Below are 12,107 nucleotides of genomic sequence, written 5' to 3'. Positions count from 1 at the left end.
AGAAATTTCCCCGAGCAAACGTCATACGTGTTTTTGAAATTGAATAATTCAAATTACAGGAAAACCTCGTACGAGCATTCTGCTGGGATCTATTCTTGTAGCCGCATGACCAGAAATGTCTCAATGACTCTTTTAAAAAATGTTGTCAAATGTCCAGTACCTTCATGAATTGCAACATAGTCTCAGATGGGGGGGGACAACGCAGCATCACTCTTAATATTATTTTTTAAACACTTGCTTTGTTATTTTAAACAATAAATTACAATGAACTTCCATCAACATTTTTACAAGCAAACTCGAATGTTTTACAAAGTATTTTATTCACTTATTCCTTGCAGTGAATTCCGACGTCTTCATTCTTAATTCTTGGTCTTGTGGGTGCCATGTCTGTTGCGCTCTTTTACTTACCTTCAAATCTACCTTAAGTTATAATGCAGTTTAAAAACTCTACTATTAAAATTCGCAACGAAATTGTGCTGGCAAACGTCAGTAAAGGGTCATTAACAAAAAGGTATGCTTACATTCAAAACAAATTTATAAATATGCAATACCTAAAATACAAAACCGGTATTTCTTATGTATCAACTCTCGCTGCCCCCACCTACCATTTACCACTATCACTTCTCTACAATACCGCAGAGTGTGTGCAGACCAACTACTGATTCACAAAATTATGACAGGAATAGTTAACTGTGCAGAACTACTTAGTTCAATAACAATACATGTGCCAGCCAGGATTTGTAAACGGTACCACCTTTTTCATATACCAATACGTAAAGCATCTTGTGTTAAAAATGCTTTTTTTCGTAGGACTTTTTCAGTGTACATTACAAAATTTTATTTTATAGACATAGACTACAAAAACATTTCTCTGTCAGATTTGAAATTTACACTAAAAATGCATTATGTAACTTAGTAGACATTATAATCATAAATATGTACATCTCTCTTCCCCTCCTTATCTTCTCTTCAAGCATCGTTGTCCTAATCCCGCCAAATTGACAATAACTTACTGTTAAATGGATTATTGAAAAATGTATACGAGTACATGAAAATAACACTTTTATATGTATAAACTTTGATGTATTTATATAATATGTAATATATTTTCTTTACTAACTTTGTACACTTCGTGGAAATCTGTTATTGGCTCTGGTTTTATACACTATATATGTTTGTTTACTATAAATATGTATGTGGAACTGTTGGTGTCCCAAATAAAATAAAATAAAATAAGGTAAAATAACGATGAATTGCTTTCTATTTTTATTTTTATTTTTATTTTTAAGGATCTATTGTCAGGTAGAAAGCGTAGAAAGGTGGCTGATTAGTGTGTTTGCCCGCCGTTTAATAAAATAAAAAGGTTGAAAAAGTAATTATAATCCAAAATAAAATCAATTCACCTCATTTTATTTTACCGTAACATGTAGATTTTTACCATTGGCATTGTATAAAATGAGCCATATAAAGCAAAGTAACTTGTAAATAAATTATTTATAAATATTATTTATGTTTAAAGCATTAACATTGCGGTCAAACATTTTAACTAATGTTAGTAAATATGAGTATATAACCACTTACCGAATTTTACCGTCTACCGGTTTCGAGATGTACCCGTCTCTTCGGCAGGACGCTCACTACACCAACATGCAAATACTAAAATACACCTCCACCATCACCATCACCATAGTTTATGTAAAGTATTTCCAAAAATGAATAAATTACATGCAGATTTATAGAGATGCGAACACCACCATGTCTAAACATGCATTAAGCTTAAGTTAAGTTAAAAAATATTTAATCTCATATTGAATAATCGTTATGGAGTTGTGATGGAGGGGCGTTTGAGGTGGAGGGGGTTCCTCGGTTGGTTAATTTTTAATGAAGGGCTATGCTCAAAAGTTATTTGATTATTTATTAAGGAAATGTAATTTTTTAATGCTTTTTTCATGTGAAAAATCTCCATATTATTTCATTCAAGTCCTTTTTTATCATTTAAATGTATAATTTTTACTCCTTTATCCTTATCAAAATCGTGATTTGAAGTTAAAAGATGATTAGCAAACTCTGAAAATGTTTTATTATTTAAACATCTTATGTGTTCTTTTTTTATTTTTTATTTATTTATAAATCATATAACACAAAGTATTTTACAAGTATAATACGTTGAATTTTATTCCCAGGAGGTACAACAACTCAATTCGAGACATAAATAATATTAATATTTAGAAAATAACACATATTAAGAGCAACAAAGAAACAAAGAAAGTTTAGCACCTTTATAACTAAATATAGCACAACAATATTTACGCCAAAAACCTTTTCCTACACAAGTAGAATAAATATATAAAAAAGCGCTTTTAAGAATAAAAAAAAGTAGTAAATCCACTAAGGGAGATAAGATCATTAACATCACATGCCATGCTGCCATAGTGACGATGAGAACATATCCATCTCAGTTAGTAAACATCTGGATGCCTAAGAAATGTCGTATAATGCGAATATTGAAGCTAAGTGACGTTCTCCCAAAGTATATCGATGGGCACGAGGTACATTGGAGTTGATAAACTCCCGAGTCAATATTATTATATATTTATATCTCTTTTATTTTTACAATTCATTAGTACCTAATTTTCCCATATTATTTTTATCGTACAAAACAGGTTTATATTTTTTAAGAAGTAAAAATGAAATATTCAAATAATGAAAAGTTATTTGATTATTTAATCAGGGAATAAAATTTTTTAAGGCTTTTTTAATGTTCAAAAAATTGAGATTTTTCACATTAAAAAAACCTTAAAAAATGATATTCCCTTATTAAATAATCATTTAACTTTTCAGTATTGCCCACTTTTTAAATTAAAAATAACCAATCGGGTAACTTCACCTCAACCCCCCCTCCCGAACACTTCCTTACTAATTCTTCAATATGAGATTAAATATTTTTTTACTTAGCTTAATGCATGTTTAGACATGGTGGTGTTCGCATCTCTATAAATCTGCATGCGATTTATGCATTTTCGAAAATACTATATATACGAGTATACTACGGTGATGGTGAAGGTGGAGATGCATATTAGTATTTGCATGTTGGTATAGTGAGTATCATGACGAAGAGATGGGTAGGTAAGTCTTTTTATAAATTATATTTAACCAAAAGTTTTTTTTTCGTTAATAAAACATCGCTCGAACCACCGAAAACATTCTCCACCGTTAAATTAATTTCATAAATTTACTTATCCTCCATAATTTACTTGCCTTTTCAAACTTGCCTGCCATCTTTCTCGCTTACTTTAAGACACTTTAACGCCTCTGATTTGAGATTCTCGTCTTTGAGACTAAGTTGCTGTGGTAAGCACAAGACAACTCCGTAGGTGATGATTACTGCGATACACGCGAATATGCTAATGAGAAGAAAACTGCTGGGGAAGAAGGACAAACTTGAGACGTATACATAATTTGAAAGGGGCACTATGACGAATGAGAGGCACTTTTCTATTACTGCAGCGATGCTGTTGATTTTACCTGGAAAAATTAATAAAAAAATAATTGGTCAATAATAAATTATTATACCTATAGTTGATGCCTACGGGGTACAAAGGTGACCGATATCGCAGAAAATGTGAGAAGACAAAAATGGCAGTTGGGCAGGTCATGTGACGAGACAAGAAGTTGATAAATGGACCCCTAGAATACTTAATTGGAGACCCTACAAAAATCAAAGGAAATGAGGGAGACCATAGAGGAGATGGACTGACAACATCGTGGGATATGGATGGAAACAGGACAGGAGAGCCCCAGACAGAAAATCGAATCGAGAGAAACGGACTGATAAGAAGAAGAAGAAGATATTAATGAAAAACATAAGAACTGTTTCTTTAAAAAAAGTATATAACTGTGGTGTTGAAAATTAAAAGAGTACAATTAAGACAAGCCATAGTTTTTAATAAAATAACTGTTCTTTTTTTGGTCGTTAGTTTTTAATAAAATACATGTTTTTTTTTTGTCGTAATTCAGAGAAAAAACACGGGAATATGTTTGTTTGAAGAAAAGCCAGATCGCGTTTTCTCTTAAGATGGTTCGGTCTTGTTAATTGAGGTTTACAAATTAATTAAATAATATATAATCTACCACAACGTCAACGAAAACCGATTTACAAATGAAAACTATTAAACAATATTTTAAGAATGACCAAATGTTTTCTGATAAATACTGGATATAAAGGTTTCAGATCTTTTAATTTTTGCACGTTTTCAGTAGCTTATATCAAGATGTTAAAACTGTAAAAACTAATATATCAATAAATAAATTCAAAGTAAATTCAAAGAATTTTTTTGAATTAGTGTAAAAACTGCATTTAATTTTAATTCGTATGAATGTATTATTATTTTCAGTTTTTCTTTTTATATCCAACAATTTTTTATTTATTTGTCATGTACTTGTATATTCAAAATTATATAAATTCTTATAAATAACTATAACAGTGTAAGTCACTCTCCAAGCACAAGAGTTAGCATCTTTTTTTGGAGTGTTACAATTATAACATTTAATAGATGTATAAAAGTAGATTTGTATTGAATAAAAAAAACATTTCCCATTTATGATAAATATTGATTAATAAAAAAATTTAACTTTCATACACGATATAAGTAAAAAAAATCGTATTTAAATTTACAAATAAGAAAAATAAACTAATTTGAGATGAATAAGTCACTCAGATACCAAAATAATAAAATAGTCATGGTCAAAATATTTTTTTTTCAAAGGAATAAAAAATTACAATAATCTCCCCAATTAACTAAAAATTATTTAAACTAATGTCAGTAAATAAATTCAAAGTAAACTTAAAGATTTTTTTTAAACCCGAATAAAAATAGCTTTTAATTTTAATTAGTATAACTGTTTTATTATTTTCTGTTTTTCTTTTTATTTCCATTTTTTTTTCCTTGTGTACGAGTATATTCGAAATTTTATTACTTCAAATATCTAAATAAATATAACAGTGTAATTCCAAGCACAAGAAATAGTCTCTTTTTTGGAAAGTAACAGCTATAACATTAAAAAATTATAATAGCAGATTGTATTGTAAAAAAAAAAACATTTGTATTATGTAATTGTATTAACATATTACAACAGAGATGAAGAACATTTGAGAGAAGGTAATATAGAAGTCTAGGCATTATGACCTGTCAATGCCTGATTTAAGGGGCCACTTTACACACTGTGTAACATTCACCATTCTGCCCATATTTGAACATCTATGTTTCTTCAATTCTTTCATCTGTTCATGTTTGTGAAGTTAAAGAGCTGAAACCTTTATTTATGCGGGTGAGATTCATTTAATTGAATTATTTCACCTACATACTAGGCAACACCTGAAAATATTATTTTTTCAATTTCTATACTTCTTCATGGACCAGGTGGATTTATCAACAATATTTTGAGTTTGTCCAAATTTTTGTAGACAAGGACTGGATTCAACTCCCTGGGGAGCTGTTTATATTAACATATTACAACAGAGATGAAGAACATTTAAGAGAAGACTTCACAAACATCAACAGATGAAAGAATTGAAGGAATATAGATGTTCAAATATAGGCAGAATGGTGACTGTTACACAGTATGTAAAGTGGCCACTTGAACCAGCCATTGACAGATCATAAGCCCTGTAGATGCCTAGACTTCTATATTACCCTTTCTTAAATGTTCTTAATCTCTGTTGTAATATGTTAATATGAACAACTCCCCAGGGAGTTGAATCCAGTCCTTGTCTACAAAAATTTGGACAAACTCAAAATATTGCTGTTTTTTTTGTCTGTCTGTTAATCAATGATTTTTTGTATAGTTTCTAGTAATTATACTTTTCGTTATCCAGGGTTTTAAAGGTTATTGGAATTTGAAACATAAATAACAGTAGTTTAGGAACAATTTTTCATTTCTTCTTCTAAAATTGATGAAAAATACATAGCAAGCTTCATTCGTTTCTTTGTCGGTTAAAATTTGAATCCATTTGTATTTGTTTAAAGATATTTTAATTTTGTTATAACCTAAACTTGTCTTGTGTACTGTTTTGGGCTGTTCACATCTAGGTGTGTTTGCGTTTATTTATATGTTAATCATTGTAGTGTAGTAATCTGTTGAATATGACTTATACATAATAGCTGTGTAAGCATTTTTGTTTTAACCATTATATGGTCTATGCATGTTTGACTGTTTTTATCTTCTCTTGTAGTTTTGTTAATTGCCGGTTTGAGTGAGTTAAATCAGAAGTTATTCATAGCTGTTTCGCTGTGTATGCCCGTGTTGTGAGATGTCAATATAAAGATCTCCTACTATATACACATTTTCTGTATTTTTTATTTCTTCTAATGTTTGGTTTGAAGATTCTAGAAACGAGGATATATCAGAAATTGCTCGAGATCAATATGGCTTGTGTACAGTAGTTTTGTTATATAGTTATTTAGATGGCATTTGATTCGCTTATTCTGACCTCTTCGTAGCTGAAATGAAGATTTTTCTTTACATAGACCACAACACCGTCGTTTTGTCTTTAATTTTTTTGGTGTGAAGCGTTATATAATTATTGAAAATTTTAATATGATAATGTTTATTTAAACAACATTCTGTTAATACTATAGTATCATAATATATTTCTAACTATTCCAACAGTATTAATAACTCATTATGGTTTTTGTTTATAGATGTTATGTTTTGTTGAACAATTTTTTAATCTTCGTCTCTTTTTTTTTAATCTGGCAATTTTCATTGTTTGATAATGCGATCGTGTCACTTTTCATTAATATTTTCAAAGAAATTATTTGTTATAGTCATGATTTGTATGAAAATTCCATTTTAAATACACATATTTATGTATGAATATAAATACACGTATTTTCTTAATCATTTTCTAGACGTACTAGATCATCATCATATTTAATTCTGATTCTTTCAGATGTAGTATATTTTTTATAAGAATTTATCTATTTTTGAACTGGCTTAAAAACAGATAAATTCTTCTTCTTTTTCTGACCTGGGTAAATGTGTAATTTATCTTGATTTTATGGTCGTGAGAATATTTACTCTAAAAGCTTATAATGGAAAACAAAACATGTAAATTTCTCCATACTCGTTTCTAAGCCTGTGTAGTCTGACAATTGGATAATTTAAAAAATAATTGCAGTAGTGTTGCAGCTGAGTAACACATTAACCAATATTTCACGTCTACCCTGCCAAAAATTGAAGCCAGGATCTAAAAATGCTCTATTAATATAACCGCACAATTAAGCAGTCGGCCTCGTGGTGTAATGGTCAGCGCATTTGCCTACCGTGCAAAAGGTCTCGGGTTCGATTCCCGACATGGTTGATAAAAAATATTAATTTAAAAGGGTGTTTTTACACCAGAATATTTCATAGTCCCTGGACTGGTACCTGAAGCGTAAGACTGATTATCTTACCTCCAAGTAACGAAAATGTTCAAGGTTCGCTGCGATTGATGGAACAATGCAGTGCCCTATGCATCATTAGGTGCAGAAAAGGGATAATGATGAAAATATGTTTATATATATTTTTAAAACGTTAAATTATAGATGAAGGACATTTTGGATAAGTGTATATAAAAATCTCGGCCTAATAGGGTGGTGGTCAACGCCTTTGCTTTCCATGTTAAAGGTCTTGGGTTTGATTCCCGGTGCGGTTGTGACGTATTTTTTATAACCTCTTTTCATATCCCCTCTCTCCCACCTGCTGACAAGCCTCTAAATAGAGGCGTAGAAGGTTATTCCTAAAAAATATCAAGATACACTGCGACTGGTGTACCAATGCAGTGCCCTATACACCATTACTTGCGGAAAAGTACTGATGATGATGAGATGATGAGATGATGAGATAATGATGATGGCATAATATTTATTTTAGGTTGTACATACGAGTATTATATAAGATACTCACCTTGAAAGATATCAAAACATGTTTTATTAAATCACATTTTACTTGAGGATCACTTTCACCTAGATCAGAAGACGAAATCGGCTTCGCAGTTTCCATGTCTAGTCTTTGATCAAACTTCTACAGAACTGAATCAAATTACCCTGATAATATTTGCTCTAATTTTAATTAGTATCATTTTGATTAAATAATACAAACGTTTTGATATAAGCCAAGATTAAATATTTACACAGGAGGTGTTGTGCGGCCTATTTTTTTCCCGTCGAATAAGGTATGATCGTTCAAAAAGTTGTGCGATATTATTGCTTTTAATATTTTATTGACGCATTCGCCTAAATAACTAGTATCTCTTCGTTCTAGTAACGATAGAACTCTTTCAACTCAACTCTTACATTTCGAGATGGTTTGAGTGACACCTGACACACATACAATGATAAGTTAAAACATTTCCAACAATGTTTGAGTATGTCCAAATGCTTGCAGACTGGCTGGATTTCCTCCCTAGGGAGTTATTCATATTCAAATTTATTTCAACAGAGAGGGAAAACATTTTTGAGAAGGGAATATGGAAGTCTAAGCATTTACAGGGCTTATGAACTGTCATTGGCTGGTTTAAGTGGCCACTTTACACACTGTGTAACATTCACCTATCTGCCTATGTTTGAACATCCACACTTCCCCAACTCTTCCATCTGTTGACTTTTGTGAAGTAAAAGTATAAAAATTGGGAAATTGTTTTCAGGCGTTGACTAGCAGGTGATTTGGTTCAGCCGGATGAATCTCACCCACGTGACAAAGGTTTCAGCTCTTTTACTTCACAAAAGTCAACAGATGGAAGAGTTGAGGAAATGTGGATGTTCAAACATGGAAAGAATGGTTAATATTACACAGTGTGTATAGTGGCCACTTAAACCAGCCAATGACAGGTCATAAGCCCTGTAAATGCCCAGACTTCCATATTCCCTTCTCTAAAATGTTTTCCGTCTCTGTCGAAATAAATTTAAATATAAAACATTTCCATTTAATTCGTTTATCCAACCAATTATGACTGATAATTTACCTACATAAAATAATACCTTCATCCGCAGACGCACCGATCTTAACTATACAAATTATTTTTTCTCCACCAATTAGAAGAACACAACATCACCAAATTTATTTTTGTCAATCTTTAAATCAAATATTGGTTACCACTCACCCCTACCAAGAATTCAATGAACTTCTGATTATTTATTCCAAGTAGATGGGGTTGGATGTATTTGAGAAATCTAGACAGTCGTTTAAAAATAAATTTTATCAGTCATCAATTTGTGTTTGTTCCCAACTTTACTGTATTGTTATACTTTCTATAAATACTTCATCTTCTGTATTGGGAACTTGCCTGTATTCATGCAGGAAAAAAATACCCATGCACTGCTCTCATTTTTTTGCCTCCTCTTTCACAATCGGTAGCTGCTCGATTATGGAATAATCCACCCACTAACGTCAGAGACACCCCTTTATTTACATTCACATCAAGTATAAAATATCACTTCCTGAATACGAGTATTTGAGTTTTTCCTTTTTCCGCCATCTTTCCATCTTTTTTGCCCCTGGTCTCTTCATAGTATAGTGTAGATATTAAGTCAATTTTTGTTTCTTAAAAAGTATATGTGTATGTAAAGGTTTTGTTTCAAAATGAAAATATTATAATCTACCTACAATATGTTCATATACCACTGGTTTTCTTGAATACAACAGTTTGGGAATGTAAGAAAAATATGCCCGCCCTTATGCATATGTTTGTAAACTGTATATGTGTATGAAGTGTTTAAATAAATAAATATTTTAAACTTCTTAAAAAGCATATCATTATAGCAATGGGAAAGCGTTGCTTAGTAAATGAAATAATTCGGTGAAATCTAACAAATCGTCAGATAAAGCTCTTTTATTTGATGAAAATCATATTTAAAGGCAGTTAAAGCACTCCTTCCATTTACCTGAAAACTTTTATAAAGACCGAGGTTCTTCGTATTGGTTTAGCTGATGTATTTACTACTACTACTACTGTATTTACATTATACAAATATATATAATTTTAATGTACCGAAAAGGACAACTCGGCAAACCTACCAATACTGTGGCAACAATACTTCGACATCATATGGTAAAAATGCAGTCATCAATAGACTTCACACTCTAGGCAATGAGTACTAGAAAGTTAGTGACTCACTGCACATTAAATTGAGTACATATAGAACGGCTCTTCTCCTGTATTTTATTGGTAATAGTTCATTACTTAATTGTTTAAACTTCTTTATTGGTGTTTTTTTTTCTTAATATAAACTATTTACATTGTTTTCTTAGTTTTTTTTAAAACTGGTTCATTTATTTTTAATACCAAATTATGATTTTTTCTTTATAATTTTATAACTGGTAATATATATTTTTTTATAAAGTTTATCTTTTTTAGACTTTCTTAATTTGTTAATTATAATTTTGTTTTAAATAATCTGTATTACTTATAATTATACTTACATGTATGTATATTTAACTGTATTTGTAACTAATATGTAAAAGGCACTAAGTGTCGTTTATTTCAATAAAATAATTAAAATTAAAATATTTAAAAAAATAATTAAACGACAACCTGAAGATGGAAAAATTAAAGAAACATGAATTGTCAGACCTTGGTTGAATGTTACACGGTTACGCAGTCTGTAAATTGGCCATTTATGCCAATCAATAATTGATAAGACCTGTAAATACTTAAACTTTATATTCCCTTTTCAAAAAGTTTTATAATATCTTTCTAATTACATATTAGTCTGTAGTCTATCCAAAACTGAATCATCAGAAAAACACTTAAAGGGTGATGAGCCATCGCATAACTTCCTTTATATCGTAAACTAAATATGACAGATCGTCCACATTAAACAAATATTACTTAATAAATCTTCAAACATAGAATAACCCGTATCCGGCTTCATCACATCGCACGGTGTCAATTCATCCCATCTCAAAGACAAACCGGTCACTGGCTATCCAGAATTTGTGGAATTGTTAAACACTTGTTCTGTTATTTGAAATAATAAATTACAGTAAACTTCCATCGACATTTTTACATGCAAACTGTTGTTTGTTTGTTTTACATAAAAAGTATTATATTCGGGGTTCGAACCGTCTGTAGGGTCGCAGTGAGTCACATCTTGCTGGAGGGTGTGATTCTATAAAATGCTGCGAACGCCCAGTTGCATTTCACCGGCAACACTACTGACAACTCCTACTCATTGGCGTCCACGTCGCGAACCCCGGGCAATAGGATCACACTCAAAACGGTGTGATCACAGCAGATAACGAGAGGATGTAAGGCGAGTTTCTGGCGCCTCCACACTAGAATCAACCAGCTACGAGAAGGTCACCCTGACAGAAAAATCCACCGGAGAAGGCAACGGGAAACAACTCCGGTCTTTTTTTCCCAGGAATCACTATGACGAGTACATTTAATAAGCAGTTGTCCTGGCTGCGGAGTGGCGCAGAACCGAGATGCTTTCGCTATAGTGATTGCCAACGTCAGAGGGGACCTGATAAAGCACCGCAAGAAGAAGAAGTATTATATTCACTTATTCCTTCCTGTGAATTCTGACATTTGCATTCTTAATTGCTGATCTTGTAGGTGCCATATCTGTTTCGCTCTTTTACATACTTCCAAATATATCTTGAGTTATAATGCAGTTTAAAAACAAATATTTACAATGAAAATTTGCAACGGAATTATGCTAGCAAACGTCAGTAAAGGGTACACCGACAAAAGGGTATGCCAACGAGTATATTTTAATTGTACGAAACACACAAAAAAAACAACCTTATGAAAACATTCCTAAGTTTTTATTTTAAAATACAGAAAAAATAAGTATAACGTAATCACAGATCAACTTTCATTCATAAAATTAATTGAACAAAGAATAGCAATATTTTATATACATATATATACAGGGTGTTCATTAAACCCTGTCACATCCGAAACCACGATCATCTGTATGAGCAAGAAAACATATTGGCACGTTAAAATAATTTTTTAAAACACAAAAAACTTTCAAAAATAAAATATCAAAAAAAGCAAATGGTTGCTTACTTCTGCAGGGGAAAAGGGGGGGGGTCTGATACTGCGCCGCATTTCCCTC

Source organism: Micrasema longulum, unplaced genomic scaffold, assembly GCF_059751315.1.
Source record: "Micrasema longulum isolate JH-2025_06_02 unplaced genomic scaffold, ASM5975131v1 h1tg001969l, whole genome shotgun sequence".
Classification (NCBI taxonomy): Eukaryota; Metazoa; Arthropoda; class Insecta; order Trichoptera; family Brachycentridae; genus Micrasema; species Micrasema longulum.
Note: the sequence above shows the minus strand (reverse complement) of the source record.